Here is a 16,501-nt window from a genome sequence, read left to right on the forward strand (position 1 = left end):
GACACCATTTCTCCTCGCTACCCAGGGCTTTCTCCTCTAGAAATCAGGTTAAAAAAAATCCTTTTGAACTGACCAGATTGGAGGCTTCCCTACAAACCCATTTTTCATCTCTTCTTTGTGTCTTGTCCCCTCAGAGGTTTTCAGTTGCTTCTTTCATCTCTCCACAAGACTTAGATGTCTGCCCCAGGTCCCCTCCCAACACTACCTTGTAGTGCCCTTAGACCATGTTCTCCTAATCCTCCCACCCTTCATTCAGCAGATGAGACACACCAGGGCACGTCATGTACCAGCACCCAGAAAGACCATCATTTGAGGACAAGGAATTCATTGCTATTTATCTAAGTAGTTTTCATCCAAATAGGACAGAGCACTTGAGCTGTAATAACTCTCCTAATGGACTAATAAAAGAGGAAAACTTATCATTTAGCAGAAAAGCTGAGCTCTCAAAAGTACTCATTAATGTTGGAATGGCAGTAATGGGGAGAGATTAGCTCTGAAAGGGAGGAGATTATAACAAACTCTTGGGTAGATCAATATTGGTCCTGGAGTCTTCAAGAGCTTTTGAGCCCTATCCCAAAGGCTGGAGCCCTATCCCAAGGGCTGGAGGCCAACCCCCAAGTCCCACTGGCAAAAGCAGTGCAGCCTGAGAGCTAAACCAAGTGTACAGATTAGATAAAATATCAGGATAAAGTTAACAGTGCCATGTCCTAGTTAACAGAGGGTTGTTTCTGCTCTTTGGTTTTGTTGCAGTCCTCTCTACCCTACACCGAGGCTACAAGAAGTGGTGACAGCCCCCTGAGCTGTGGGGCAGGGACTGTCATCTTCACGCTCCTGCATGGCAGATCCCTTGTCTTTGGCAAGGTCCCAACCCCAACTTCACGTGTTGTGACGCAGCCCCTTCGCAATCTGCATGGGGCTATGCAGACCCAAAAAGGTTGGTTGAAGCTACCAACTCCCTGTGTTTAACATGTGGGGAGTGACAGAGGTATTTCCAATGCCCCAAGAAAGGCATTCGACCCAGCAGGATCCTGGCAGCCACTCGCTTGTGACAAGCTTGTGCAGACAGTCCTGGACCACACCGGCCTTGAGGTCCCTCGGTCAGCAAGCAGGTGTGAAGGGAATGTCATCTGCAGAGGCTGCACTTCATTCAGAGGTGCCATTGCTGTCCTGCCTGGGCACGCGTGGTTTGCAGAAAGCAGCTCTGAGCAGCCTTGTGTCCCTCCCACAGGATGCTCGGAAGGAGCATCCCATTCCACCTCTGAGGGATCACAGGGCTTGGGGCAACTCAAGAGAGGCAGGCAGGACCCACAGACCGGTCCTGTGATCTCACGGGGCAAAGAGACCCATAAGAGTTACTGAAAAAGGGGGGCAAACCAAACCATGGTAACTCTTGCACACACTGGGTGGGCTAGACCTGCTCCTGGAGAAACCTCGGCAGCTTGCGAAGATCTCACGGGTAACACTGTTAATCCTGGAGCTGGCAAAACACAGCGCGAGCAGTAATCCAGATAACCTTTGCTGTATATCAGTAAGAGAAACATAGGAGGTGCCTTAGAGAAACAAGGCTGTGGAAGTAGAGACTGAGAAGGTGCGAGAGCAGCCTTCAAGTATCTGCCGTGCCTCTGGCTGTGCTCCAAAGTCTTTTGTTGGTCTTTGTTTAACTGTTCAGCTCAGCATCCCCTTCTGATCCATTAAAATATCACAAAGACTAAAGTATTACTGTGGAATGCATGAACTGCCTAAGCTCCCATTTTTGTTTGATTTGATTTCTCTACGAAGCCTCTCTCAAGGATCTCAGATTGCGTTTACTTGGGGAACATTTTGTCAGGTCAGCACGTACAGCATGAAATCAATAGCAGCTTTTGAAGAAAGACCAGATTCATCCATCATCCAGAACAACCTCTTAAGCCGACTCTTCTTGGGTAGAAACCACAGTTAAGAAAAGGGAAAGGTTCTACCTTCCTTCCACCTACCTCAAAACCTCACCCTCTGTGTCCCCTGTGGGCGAGGGGCAAAAGCCCATCTCTCCGTGTAACACTATTTCTGTACAAAAACTTATTTCTGTACAAAAACCTATTTCTGTACAAAATGACACTATTTCTATCCAGGTATGATGTTCTTCTTTCCAGCGTAAGTTTCTACTATCTCATATGAACAACTCTATATCACAAGCTTCAGTTTATTATTCGAAATGATACTAATTGCCCATTTTCATACATTTCAATATAGCTTGACTTGAAAAACAAATTTCTGCTTTCAGTAGTACATAAGCAATGCTTTCATGTTAATGTGCAAATTATCATTAAGAGAATCAACACACAGCAGATTTCTGCAATCTGTTTACCTCTCTCTATACACAGAAAAAATTCTTCATAGGGGTGCTTTCAAGACAGAAATGGAGGCAATAAAATCTATAGATTTTTGAGAGATGATACCTGGAGTGGTAATGGATAATTAGATCATAGAATCACAGAATGGTTTGGGTTGGAAGGGACCTTAAAGATCATCTAGTTCCAACCCCCCTGCCATGGGCAGGGACACCTTCCACTAGATGAGGTTGCTCAAAGCTCCATCCAACCTGGCCTTGAACACTTCCAGGGATGGGGCATCCACAACTTCTCGGGGCAACCTGTTCCAGTGCCTTGCTACCCTCAGAGTGAATAATTTCTTCCTTATATCCAATCTAAATCTGCCCTCTTTCAGTTTAAAAACATTACCCCTCGTCCTATCACCACATGCCCTTGTAAAAAGTCCCTCTCCAGCTTTCTCGTAGGCCTCCTCCAGGTACTGGAAGGCTGCTGTAAGGTCTCCCCGCAGCCTTCTCTTCTCCAGGCTGAACAACCCCAACTCTCTCAGCCTGTCCTCACAGGAGAGGTGCTCCAGCCCTCTGATCATCTTCGTGGCCCTCCTCTGGACTTGCTCCAACAGGTCCATGTCCTTCTCATGTTGGGGGCCCCAGAGCTGAACGCAGTACTGCAGGTGGGTCTCATGAGAGCGGAGTAGAGTGGAGAATCACCTCCCTTGACCTGCTGGTCACGCTGCTTTTGATGCAGCCCAGGATATGGTTGGCTTTCTGGGCTGCAAGCGCACATTGCAGGGTCATGTTGAGCTTCTCATCAACCAACACCCCCAAGGCCTTCTCCTCAGGGCTGCTCTCAATCCATTCTCCTCCCAGCCTGTATTTGTGCTTGGGATTGCCCTGACCCATGTTCATTTCTTAGTTTAAGACTGCTGCATCACACATGTACACAGTGCCCCCACACAGATGCTACTACCATAACAACTGTTTTTCTTACAGACACTGTATCCAGCCTTTTGCTCAGCTTCAGCCCTTCAAAGAACACTGTTTCTGGAAATTCAACATTTTTCTCCGCAGAAAGTGGCAAATCAGGGTGTTTGGCAAACTCAAAGCGTGAATTCTGGGACCCGAGAGCTCGTGGTTCCAATGTGTGAAACCCCCTTCCTCTTCCTACACTGCCACAGCATGTGCTTAGACAAGTCCCAGCATGGGTTTTGGTCATTATTCTTTCTGGTAACTTTCCCTTCAAGGAAAACATCAGAAAATTCAGGCCATGCAAGTTCACAATGTTGTAGGAGCTTTGACATATTATGAAAGAAATACAAATAATGTCCAGGGAACTTCTCTGTCTTCTCCGGGTTTGTGAGCTGTCAAGAACCTCAGTGTTTCAGTCATGCAATTCCCACCTAATATACAAAATAATCTAATAACCAGAAAACATGTTACGATCTTACAATCTTACCTCTACTTCCAGTATTCAGGACTGACAAATTTGGAGTCCTGAAATTCTGAATTCTCTGAATTCTGAAGCTTTTGGTAGACAAAGACAAATATATGCAGGGTATGGCCAAAAGGACGAGGGTGGGCATCAGCCCCCCGAGGCTGATGTGACTGGTCTGGGGAGCCAGTGACGAGCTACATGGTTGTTCTGTTTAGGTGTTTCACCTGCGTGTCATCAGGGCAGCCTGTGAGGTCTGGTGAAGGAGGTGTTCCTCTCTAGGACAGGCTGAGAAGTCACCCAGGGTCCAGAGGCAGTGTCACCTCTCCCAGCAGCAGAGCCACTTGTTGGACAGCCACTGCAGGAGGGAAATCCCTGCCTACGTATGTAAGGATAGGAAACGACCGTTGCTGTAATCAAGTGGTTGTCTATCTCCTGGATAAGGGGGGAACCAGGGGGAAGGTGACACCTGCCTGGATGTCCTGGGAAGATGTCAGAGGAGGAGGGCTGTGCTGTGGGAGGGGAGGGCGATCTGACACCAGCACCAGGAAGGGGGACCCAGAGCTGGTCTCTGAGCAAAGCCCTTATCTACTGCTCGTTCCTGCAGGTGAGTCTCTGTCAGAGGCTCCCAACGAGCACGAGCACAGGAGCAGGAAGAGGCAGGGGGCCTTGCTGGTGTAGCGTTATTGCAGGCAGCGATGCTTGCATGTTTTTCATGCCTTAATTTGCAATGGTGTTCTCAGGTGGAAGAACAAATTATGAACGCCTGGCTGTGCTTGTGCTCTTACTTTAACCTGGCTTGGGTGACTGCAGCATGAGGTGACTGGGTAGCAATGGGTTATCCTGACAGACCACGGCATTCCTCCTCCAAAGACACAGCAAACCCACAATGAGGGGCTGAAGCACCACAACACAGTGCTCCAGCTCCCCCAAATACTCCTAGCCACAGGCATGACACGTGAGGGCAGCAAAGGCATCTCTGGGGGGCCTGGTGCTCTCCGGCACACAGCACGAGCTGGGGGCAAGAGTCTGGACATGGGCAGAGCCACGGGAGGGATGTCACAGCTGCGACTGAAAGCCAGAGAGACAGAGCCTTCAAGGTCAGACGATGACCAGCTTAGGACGTGTGGCTCTATATTTGGCAGTGACGCAATTAGCTAGAAGCAAATACTCGTTTTCCATTGATCTGTAGGCAGGGCAACCGTCGCCAAAGGTAACATGAGCACCGTCAGTGACAAATGATATGTTGTTGAGGTTCAGACCATCTGACTCTCCTGTGTTTCCGTGTGGTTCCGGTCAACAAGTCTTAATGCAGTTTCGCTTCTCTTGCAAAAAAACAAGCAGAGAATGGATCCTTTCCCTCCTGCTATATAGTACCAAACATGCCAAGAAATGGTGTAGTATTTCCACAATCTGAGGGAGGGGTTTCCTTTCCCAGCCAGGATTTCTTTGTCAATCTGCAAAGCTTCGGTGCTATCAGCCACACCTGTGCTGCGCACAGAAGCCAATCTGAGGCCAAAATGCTTTCAAAGTGTGAAGTTTCAGGCAGCAGTGTGTGCTGAGCCAAAATTTAGCCTAACAGCAGCAGGAACCTGGAGGAGGGAGTACCCTACCCTGCCCTCTGCTGCCCCTCAGCCGCAGGAACCACAGCCCTGCGATAGACCTTCACCAGTCTGTAAGCAACCCGTCCCACAAACACCAGCATCTGGTCCTAAATTCAAGCCTGCCTTCAGCCACAGCTTCCAGAAAACAGAGGCCCTTCTTGAGGTGCCTGGCCAGAGCTCTTTCCTAGCCCCAATTTTACCTGCCATCTGCCCAGATCAAGGCATTTTCTTTATGGCAGAGGAGCATGTTGCTCAGCACATGCCTGCTCTCCTGTTGTTGTCTGTCCTTCATCCAGCCGAATTCAAGTAATGTCATTAACAAAGATCATCAAACATCACTTATCATCTCTTATAGCCAGACCAAAATGTCTAAATGCTGCACATTATGCAGATCAGTTCTGCATAATGCAGAGGGGGGAGCCGGAAGGAGAGGGAGATGGCCGCGGAATAAGAGAGCATTCACATGCATTGCACAACGCTGGAGCCATGGGACACAAGTGCCCCTGACTTACATCAAGCCAGAAATATGCTAAGCTATGTCTGCCGGGGCCCCAAGGGCGCCGCTCCCCGCGGGCACTGATCCTGCTCCAGCAGCTCTGCTGGCCACCGGGCACGTGCAGCACCAGCAGATGGAGCGGTGATCAGCCACCTCCATCCCCACCCAGCCCTGACGGGTGCTGTATCTCACTTGCCTCTGACAACAACCCACCTAAGCCAGGAGGGAAGGGAAACCTAGAGATGAGCTGTGTTTGTGCAGCGTGGGGAGCTGGCCATGGGGAGCTCAGAGTGCATCCTGCTGAGGTCTGGGGTGAAGAAGACGCATAGCCTCGCTGCAAGAAGATGATGTGCACACCAAGCTGCCTCCTGAAGCCAGGTGTCAGGGAGACACAGTGTCGGTGTCAGAGAGGACCTGGTAGCTCTGGAAAGCAGACTGGTCTTTCTCACTTATCCCATGGAGGACACAGGTAGTTCATCAGCAGTATGCAACCTTTCGAAGTCCCCGATGTGGTTGCTCTGCTGTGAAGAGGAAGAAACCTCTGCGGTCTTAGCCCGGGTAGCAGTTGCACTTTTGGCTAAAAACTGCTTCTCCCAAGAGCTACCTAGAGAGAACACCGTGGGCACACAGAGCACAGAGGCGTGCAGGGAGCCCATGGCGGCTGAGCACCCATCAGACCAGCAGCTGGGCAGGTTCTGTCCTCAGCCTCCCTCTGGCCTCCACTGTGGGACCGTGGGCACTGTGTTTACCCTGCACAGAAGCAAGACAGATGGCGATTTCATCAGCCCAGGAATGCACATGCCCTGCGAGTCCTCGGTCTCATGTTTCCTCTGCCCTCTGCTTTCTCACTTTTCTCTCCTGTCCAACACGCGCATTAGCCTGTAGCTCTTTGGGGAAGAGACTATCATGTGTGAGGCTGGCTTGGTGCCTAGCCAAACCTGCTTTTCAAATATAAGTGGAGCTGTCAAGCATCGCCAGCAGCACAGCAGAGCAGTGCGCACAGATTTTGCTGTGCCCCAGTCCAGCTGACACAGCCACAATGTGTGTCCATCAGGTCAGCCCACATCAAGCAAAAAATGAGGACATCAGGCATTATTTTTATTGGCTTTCCTCCACGCAGTTGAATTGTGTTTGCTTTGCTTTGGGTTTGTTTGCTTTAGTTTATCCCTCATTACAGGAAATCATTGGCAAGAGAACTCTGAGCAATCTCAAGTCTCATTAAAAATGGCTAGGAGAAATCAAACCCAAAGTTGAGTTAATATAATAGAGCCCATATTGCTACACCTATACTTAGTTTTAACCACACAAGTGATTTTGAGTCATGTGCTTCTGCATAGATTTAAGCATGTAGATAAGACGGACAGGACTGGGCTTAAAAGCCTTTACTACAGTGTGCTCTCTGCTTTATATCTCCAGTACAACACACTTGCCTGCTCCCATTGAAACATGCTTCAGTTCGCAATGTAAATGGAATTGAGCCAAGCCAAAAAATTCTTAAAGAAGTGGATTGCACTTTTTTCAGGGCGGATGCGTAGCAATAACCCTGCAGAAATCACATTATGCTCTGACTGACTCAAACCACACTGCTGTTTCACTGGGGGAAGAGGTATTTGGCCTTGTTCCTCCTTGGAACAGCCATCTATTTAGATGACCCCTTGTGCCCAGGATCACAGCCCAGTGCTGAGTATTCATTCTCTCTATGTGCCAGGGAAAAGAGCTGTGCTGCATTTTACAGACCAGGAGAAGAAACACAGATGTGACCTGCCCTTGGACACATGCTGTGAACTTGCAGCAGGACACAGACTCGAGCTCAGGCCCAAAGGTCCCTGTGCACCCTTCGGCCACCAGACCAGCTTAGACTTTCAGTCAAGCTAAGGTAGCAAGTTTGGACGTGGAGAAGAGTCTCCCGCCACGCTCCCTTCTGACATCTATTATGCATTACTGATGGCACTGCGATGCAAAAGGTGCCAGCAAGAAGATGCAAGCTATGGCTTGGGAAGCCCCTGTGTTGCATGCTGCTGGGGGCTGGACATGGCAGAGAGCATCACTGTGGGCATGCCTGGGTCTCACGTTCCTTCCCTGGCCACCGCTAATGGCTGTTTTTTGTTTGCAGAGGTGGTTTGCTTTTTTCTTTAGCTGTTGCAAAACTTATGTGGCAAGGATAGCAGCGTGCATGAGGAATGGACACCCCATGAATAATATAAACCAGTTTAAACACACATTATGTGGATGATTTCAGTTGTATTGGACCATAGTCACTCCAGGACTTCCATCAGATGATGCTGTTACCATATATTGCCACCATCCCTGTTCATCTCCTGTCCTCCCAGCACCTCTGTTGTCATCTGTGACCAGATGCATGGTGGGGTCTGTGTGCAAAACGAGAGTCAACCTGAAAGAGCAGTTCCTGCTCCAATGTGGTTAACTACACCCCACCGCCCTTGTAGAAGGACCTAGTATAATATTTTCCTTCTGCACTTGCTGCCCTGCACCCCGCTGCTGCATGCCTGAGGCCTCCCAAAGAGTCAGTCTTCAGCCTTAAAAACAGTCATATCCAGGGAATAACAGAAGCAATGGACGTGGAAGTCAGAGTGCGTGTAAAGGGCTTGCAGTCTCTCATTATCACAGGAGCCCATAGCTCTGCCACAACAACTTCCTTTCCCTGTACCTTCCCTGCGTCACTGTCACTGACTGCTGAGTTTCCCTGTTTGTTGCCTCAACCCATTTCACTTTTTTCACTTCTTCTTTACCTGAAAGCCTCTGACATCAAGCAAAGCCAGTGAACTAATATCACAGGATTTAACAGCAAGTTTTCTATTTCCCCTGACTGTGTCTGTTCGTGTGGAGTCGGGATGGCTGCGACACCCTCCACGCTGCCGGACACAAGCTGACCCTGCAACGCAATCAGCACGGGTTAATTGACCGCATGGGCCAGGAAACACACATGAGCTGTCTGTGCTGGGAAAGGACCAGGGTGTGGAAGGCCGTTAGGTCTTGAAACACTATCTTTTTCCTCAAAAGGTTAGCTCCAGCCAGCTAGTATGTTTTGGGGCAGAATTTTCTTCCTGGAGCACTTTGGTGTATTCCAGCAAGGGGTCAGCTTGGCTGAGGGCTGGGTATCACAGCCTTACAGGTTTTACTTCGTTTGTAAATTTTCTTTTGCGGACTGGAACATGCAAGTTTTTAACTACCCCACAGAAAGGAAGGGACAGAGAAAAGTCACGGTGTCCTTGGCCAAGGACAACGCATCAGCCAAGGCAGGCTGGGCAACACGTGGCGGGAATAACCCAACTTCACCTCGTGCCCCAGGGCAGCTGCCCACCTCCACACCTGCCCGGCCCCCAGGACCCACGTGAAGAAACTCTACAGCTTTAGGGCAATTTTGTTTCTGGGGGCTGCTGGAAATCTGACAATTCAAACCAAATCAAATCAAATCAATTTGGATCAAATTCCTGGATCCAAAGTTGTCTGCATCTTGCTCTGGAGGTCCTCCCTTGAACCCACAGGCTTTGCACTGCTGTAAGCCAGCGGCAATCAGAGGCCAGCCCCACGTGGGGCACACCAGGAGAGGGTGACTGTCACATGAACGGTGTCCCCCAAACACGTGCACTCCTCCCACTCACAACTGCGTCATTTCCCCATCGCAACTAGAATGACTGTTTTTACCATTAAGTAACCCCAGAAAAGCATCTGAGTTTTTTCCTTAGTCGCCATCTCTGTGTCTCTTCCACAGACACCCTTCCTGCCTGCTACAACATCTCCCTCAGGTATTGATCTTCCAATTTAAAAAAAAAGCATCTCCCAACAGGATCTGCAAGCTTGGGCCCCCTCTCTGTGCTTCCAGCTTTAGCTTCAAATCCTGTTTGTTTGAAACTGAGTGAACAACGTCCAGGGTTGTTCCAAGGGCAAGGGCAGCCCTTGGATGTTTCCAAATAACCTGGAAGACACCCACAGAGCCTGGCCCCCTCCCGTCGGGTGGCACGGGCACCTGGCAGGAGCCTTTGTCACCTTTCTCATGGTGATGCATCAGGGAAGAGCCAGCCCCGCTCAGCAAGGAGAAATGGCACCTCACGAACCCACTGGTGTTCTTGGAGGGGGTGAGCAAGGGAGCGCAGAGGAGATGTGGCTGCTGTAACCTGCTGAGGTTTCCAAAAGGCGTTTCACAAGCTGCGGCCAAAGGCTCTGAGAGAAAATGGGAAGCAATAGGATGAGCGAGAAGGTCCTCACCGGGACAAGTAGCAGAGCAGAGATGGGAAATAAGGAGCAATTTTCATATTGGAGGGGTGTCCTTCCATGCAGGGTTGTGCTGGGGTCTCTGCAGGAACCTGGGCAGGGGTGGACAGGCAAGTGACTCTATCATTTGCAAATTATACCAAATTACTTATGGCAGTAAAAGTGACCTTATAAGGCTGAGCAAGCAGGTGTTCAAGCAGCAGAGGAGATCTATGCAAAGGGATGCAAAATCCTTGTTTTACATAGACAACAGGGGAGCCAAATGAGACCCTGGGCAGACAACGCTGTGGAAATGTTACCTAATGCAAGGAAGTGAGCAGAAATCTCAAATTGAATGCTAGGAGTTGCTAAGAGAGGAAAAGATGAACAGATCAGGAACAAGAAATTGTGCCACAACACAAACTCATGGCAGCCCCAGCTCAAGGGCCGTGCGCAGTTTGGGTCCCTCCATCTCAAAGATGTGCCAGCAGAAGCACAGAAGGTCCAGAGCAGAGGCGTGGGGTTAGCAGAGTCATGGCAGGGCTTCTGGGTGAGCAGGACAGGATCCTCCAGGCTGGAAATGGGACAACTGAGGATGGAGGTCTGCAAAATAACAGAGGACTAGAGAGGATGGAAAGAGGAAAACTGTCTCTTCCTACACAAGAGGTATCAGATGAAGGTAGTAGGTGCAATACCCAAAACTAGAAAACTGAAGCTTTTTTCACACAGTGTGTAATTAGGCTGCAGCAGCTCCTGCTGCAGGATGCTGTGGTTGCTAAAAGCTGAGCTGCATGCAGAGAGCAGCCAGACAGGGATGGAGAGGGGGCAAGAGGAACAAAATAACATCAAAGGCTCTTAAATACAGACACCGCTCTGGCTTGGAAAATGTGTAAGCCGCAAATTGCTGGTGTCTGGTAGAGTATATGGGGGTGGATCAGGCTTCTCCCATCCCTTCTGCTTTCCCTGGGCATCTGTTCTGGCCACTGTCAGGGAGCAGACACTGCGCTGGAGAGATGTTTGGCTTGACCCATGCAGCTATCCTGCACCCGCTCCCAGACTCCCCAGCTGTTTGAGGCTCATGGATTGTGTCATTTGGCTCCATACTATCTGAATTTTGTGTTTATTTGAATAATTTTGATGTAGTGCCCAGAGGTTCAGGAGAAGCAGTGAGTGCCTCTATGAAAGGTCACCCTCAGACTCTGCCAAACCTCAGTCACACTCATTTTCAAGCCCAAAAGCAGTCTGGGAATTCAGATTGGTAAATCAGTCTTCTCATAGTTCTTCCCCAAAAATATCTTCTGTGCACTTTCTTCTTGTCACCCAGCAGAAAAACAAAACAAGGCTGATACTATGTTAAATATATAAAATGTTTTTACAAGAGAGGAACTGCATTTATAAATTCAAGTAAAATTTAGCTCACCAAAACCTCCCATATCTTTTCATTGTGGAGTTCTGGTTTCATGGGAGCCTGGAGCCCTGCCTCCCGTCCCTGTGTGCAGCTAGGACATGTGTTTATGCTCCAGTCACGTCAACAGGAACAAACATCCCGAGCAAGTATCACTTCTTGGTTCGATGCCTTAAAAAAGCAGAGCCTTGTGGGAAATTCCACCCTTGCCACAGGCTCTTGGGAGGCCTCACTTCCCAGGAAGCAATACAAAAGTGTAGGTCCTCGATGCCAACAAGCTTCAGACTGGGAAGGACCATCCAGTGGCACAAGGAAATTCCCGTCCTTCCACTCTGCTCTTATCTGGTCCCTGGCAGGGACTTTGGCTGTCCCATCTGGTCCCATTCTGGCATGGTATGTGGTGAAGAAAGCAGACTCCTGACTTTGAGAAGATGCAAACCCCTCCAGTCTACTCTTAATTATGTTTTTCCTCTCTTTGTTTGCTCTTTCTCTTAGTACAATAGGTCAATGTTTAAAAATTACAGAAGGATAAGAGTGTTCTTCACCCCAGCTCTCCACTCCATCAACCTCCCTGTTACACCATGCTTGGGAAAACAACTCTTCAGACAAAGTCCACAGAGCCTTCACCTCCTATTTCTTTTCAGGCAGGTAAGAAGTGATGATCCATTACACATAAGCACTCAGACAAGCTGTAAGTAAGCTTGGCCTGGCCACAGAGCTCACAGGATGATGGCACTGCTGGAAGGGGGCTCTGAGGGCCTCCAGTCCACCTTCCCATTCAAAGCAGGACCATTGCCAATACTAGCTCAGGTCAGCCCATGGTTTTGCCTAGCAAAGTCTTGAAAACCTCTAAGTGGAGAGTCCACCACCTCTCTGGGCTGCATCACCTCCTAGGGAAGAAGTTTTTCCTGATGTAGAACCTGAACTTTCCAAACCACAACCTGTGCCCATTTCCCATTGGTGTATCACCTGCTGCTACTGAGAAGAGTTAGACTCTGTCACCATTGTAACCACCCTTCTTGTAGGCTGCTATCAAATTGTCCTTTATCTTCCTCTTTGCCAGGTTAAGCAAGCCCAGGCTTGCTTCTGCAACCTCTGTTCATCAGCCACATGGTCTAGACCCCTCAGCTGGACCTTCTCACTGACAACATGTCCGTTACTGGGGCAACTCTCTCCTGCATGTGTTTTCAAATGTGGAGGACTTCAGTGGAGATCCTTCTGGCCAACAACTGTGCTTTTCCAACACTAGTGGCCCCTGTCTCCAAGCCCCCTGACATTGGGTCCCAGCACAGCCCTGGGGGAGATGCTGGAGGCGTCAGCCCAGGTTCAAGGACGGCCTTTGCTGTTGGTGTGTAGTGTCAGCACCTCGGTGGTGCAGCAGTGCTGCCCTGCCTATGCTGGCAGCCTGGAAGCCCAGGGGAACCTGGCCAGCAGAGAAACTTGTCCCCATCCTTCACTTATGGCCAAGAGGGAGGTACCCAGCTGCATCCTGTCTGAGGTGAAAGGGGAATTTCATCAATGCTGAAACCATAGGAGTCCAGCATTGTGCAAAACATTTGAGGCTAACAAACATCTTTTCATTTATGAAAATGGAAATCAGATGGTGTCTAAGCGAAACCAGAGTGCTGTTCCTTTGGGGCAGCGCTCTGTCATTTCTCCACGGATGGAGGAGCTGCTCCTCTGGGAAGAGCATGGCTTTTCCAACCAAATGACTCAACCCATGCTCTGCCTTCATTGGTAGCTACAGCCTTGCTTTGACACAGTCCTTAAAGCATGCAGAAATGTGTCATGCCTGGCAGCCTTGACCATTTCCAGACGCTTGGGGGAACACGTGATTTCCCAGAACTGCTGCTTTTCCCACATCCTTCCAGCCATGCCAGCCCTTAAATACAACCCCAGCACTCTGCTGGGATAGGAGAGGGAAAGCCCTAAACACACACCTTAACGCTGGAGGGTTTGGCAGCTCAAACTCTGCTGAAGACCAGGACACACGTGAGCTAGACACCAGCTTGGGTTTACCTGCACCGCCTTGCAGCGAGACGGGACAGATGAACCCCCTGCATCTTTCTACTGCTGGGACACTCATGACAAAATGTGGCAGGACAGGTAGCAGCAGTGCTGCAGCTTTAAAATGGAAACTGAGGCACAGTGTTTATATCTGGCAGCCCTTCCCAGGGCCATCTGCCCACATGCTAACGTCACCCCAAGCATCCTGCAGCCTTTTCAGCCCGAAGCTCAGCTGCAGAAATGATTTATCTGCGGTTCACCCACTCAGGGTAGTTCCCATTCCCAAAATAGCCCTGTTCTGCCCCAGAGGCTGGCAGCATCAGAGGCACCCATGTGCCTGGCTGCCCTCAGCCTCTGGGCTGTCCTCCTTCTCCGACCTCTTATGCCCCCCAGTCTGCTATTTTGGAGAGACCCCCTTTTTCTTCCAGCCCCCCCGCTCTGCTGCCCCCACCCTTCCAGAGAGGCTAGACCTAGCCATACCTGTGGGCTGCCCTGCTTCGACCCCAGGGATGCCTCTCATGAGCCTGAGCCTCCACGGATTCCTTGGGAAGTGCTCCTCACCCCTGCACTGAGTATGCAGGGCTCAGCACCGCTTTCTTGATCCCCTTCTTCATGTGGTGGGAGAATGGATCCGGCCCTGGGCAGAGGAAGGCAGTCCCCAGGGACAGGGAGACCAGAGAGATGCCGATTCTCAGTACAGGAGGAGCTGGAAAAATGAAGTCGGTGGGGCCAGGTTGCAGCAGTCACAGATGCGACAGGAGAGACCCCAGGGCAGGTTGGTCTAAGGGGAAAGTGGAATTTAGAGGAGCAGGCAGCTCCTCAGGAAATAATATTTAAAGCACGGAGAAATCTCCCAGTGCAGAAGGAGGATGTGCAGCATGATGGGAATTCAGCTGAATCATAAATTCCTTAATCCCTTGAAGGTTAAGAAGGAATTACAGAAAGAAAACAAGTTATTCAAATTCCAGAAGATTCATGTACAACTGTGGTACAAACATCTGGGGAGCAACTGGAAAGCTGAAGCGCAGATGCTGGTACCAAGGGATGAGACGCACCGGGGGAACACAACCGAAAGTACTGGGAGGTGCATCTGCTCCAGCAGCAGCCTCGGCTTAAGCAGCCTCTGTCCCCCCATCACCGCTGTCCCCTCCCCAGCCCCGACAGCTGCACCTGCACCGGGGGGGACATGCAGGGGCTGCTTACGCCAACGACGCTGCCAAAAAATAAATGAAATAAGATAATGCTAACAAACTGTGCGTCCAACTGCAGCCTAAATAAACCGGAGGCTTCCAGAGGCAGATTTCATCCACCTACCTTGTCCCAGCATAGCGTGTTTGGAAAATTGGTCAAAGCTATCTCACAGCCATCCACCGCAATGGCCAAGAGGGAGGTGGCTCCCTGGGCAAGGGCAAGCAGTACTGATCTTAAAAGAGGGGGAGGAATAAGCCCTGGGATTATTTCCTGGAAAAGTATTGGTAGCATTAAAGAGCTTTAAGCATGAGAATGATACCAAGGCCATACACCAAGATTGCTTTGTTCTGCATAAATCTATTTGCTTTCCCTCCATGTCAGAAGTTTCCCCTCCCTGAGAGCAGAGCAGCTGCAGATGTTGGGACTCTTGACTTTAGTAAGGTTTTTGACACCGTCTCAAGTACCATTTGTGTAAATAAGCGAGGTAGGTACCATGGTCCCTGCCGGTGCCAAGTGCTGCCCCTGACAGCGGCAGCAGGGATGAGGCAGCGGAGCAGGAGGGTGTCATTGCTGGCCATGGCTTGGCGCAAGTCTGGGAAGCACGGCACATCTTTCCTGGCATACAGACCTTGGGCTGCAGGTCTGCTCTTGCAAAGCTCCTGGGAGACAGACACAAAACTGGACGGAGATTCATGATCAGAGCAAAACTGCATGGAGTGTTGAGTGTGAGTCCACAGGAGTCTGGTCTGAACCAGGCTCATTAACGATTTGGATGCTGAAATGCAGAGGATGCTCACGAGAGCTTCAGGGACTGCAAGCGTGGTGGCCAGGGATAGGGGACAGGATCTGATTTTGCAGTTATCTAGGAAAAAAAAAATCAACAGGATGCAATTCAACCAGAACAAGAACATCATACAGCAATGACACAGAAGTAAACAACTGTGCAAATACCGGGAGGAAATTGTCTGTTCAGTAATAACTCTGCAAAAACCCAAACACTCTGGAGTAATGAAGGGTCATGAACGGGTTGTGTCAACACATTGCTGCAAAAAAGGAAACCTCTACCTGGGACTTGCAAAAAGGAGTGACACCTGGGCAACACAGAAAGAAACCCCCCTGCTCCAGCTGTCATAGTCAGAGCTTGGCTACTCTACAGTGTCCGCCCTTGGCACTCCAGAGTCCAAAGGACAAGAGAGAATGACTGACAGTCCAGAAACGTGATGTCTGAGTAAGCATTGAAGAACCAACATAGCTTAATTGAGGAAAGACAGCGGGGCTGGTCAAGATGTTGGCCCTCAAACAGGTAAAAAATGCTTCTAGAAAGAAATGAAACAGGGGCAAGGCACGGCAAGGGGCAAGGCACGGCACGGCACAGCAAGGCTGTCTTCAGGGAAATTCAGCTCCACACTGGCTTTGATCCCAAGCCCGTTGCATGACAGCAGCTCTTGCTTAATCACTCTGAGGAAATCACTTGCTTAAGGCTTCCTCATATATTGTGAATGCACAAAGTTTGCTGGCAGCTCTGCAGTCCTCCGGGGCCCTGGTTTTTGAGCAGGCAATAGGGGAAACAGTGCCAGAGCTCTGCCCCTTGAGCCCCCGTCTGCCCCACAGGACGTGGGCACTTGGGTCCTGCAGTCACTGTCACCTCTCCTCCCTCCCCGCGACAAGTGTCTGATATGCAGAGACGTTTCCCACTGTGCCCACACAGTAATCCCAGCCTGTGTGGCTATCAGGTGGTCTTGAGGAAAACATGTCGATCGTGACTATTTTTAATTATGATCCCGTAGCCTGAGCTCCGCCTGCCTGGGCCTGTTTTGTTTAAGAAGGAGCCAAGAAGGAGCTGCTGACC

The 16,501-nt window shown here is 50.0% G+C and overlaps 1 long non-coding RNA gene across 1 annotated transcript in view; it reads right to left on the reverse strand.

Annotated features, from left to right (window-relative positions):
* Positions 1–14,304, reverse strand: part of LOC140653275 (uncharacterized) — a 29,825-nt gene extending 15,521 nt beyond the window's left edge. The window contains exon 1 of the long non-coding RNA XR_012043069.1: positions 13,942–14,304. This is a non-coding gene — a long non-coding RNA (uncharacterized lncRNA). The remainder of the gene's footprint in view (positions 1–13,941) is intronic.
* Positions 14,305–16,501: the final 2,197 nt, after the last annotated feature.

Source organism: Ciconia boyciana, chromosome 6 (genome assembly GCF_034638445.1).
Source record: "Ciconia boyciana chromosome 6, ASM3463844v1, whole genome shotgun sequence".
Lineage (NCBI taxonomy): Eukaryota > Metazoa > Chordata > Aves > Ciconiiformes > Ciconiidae > Ciconia > Ciconia boyciana.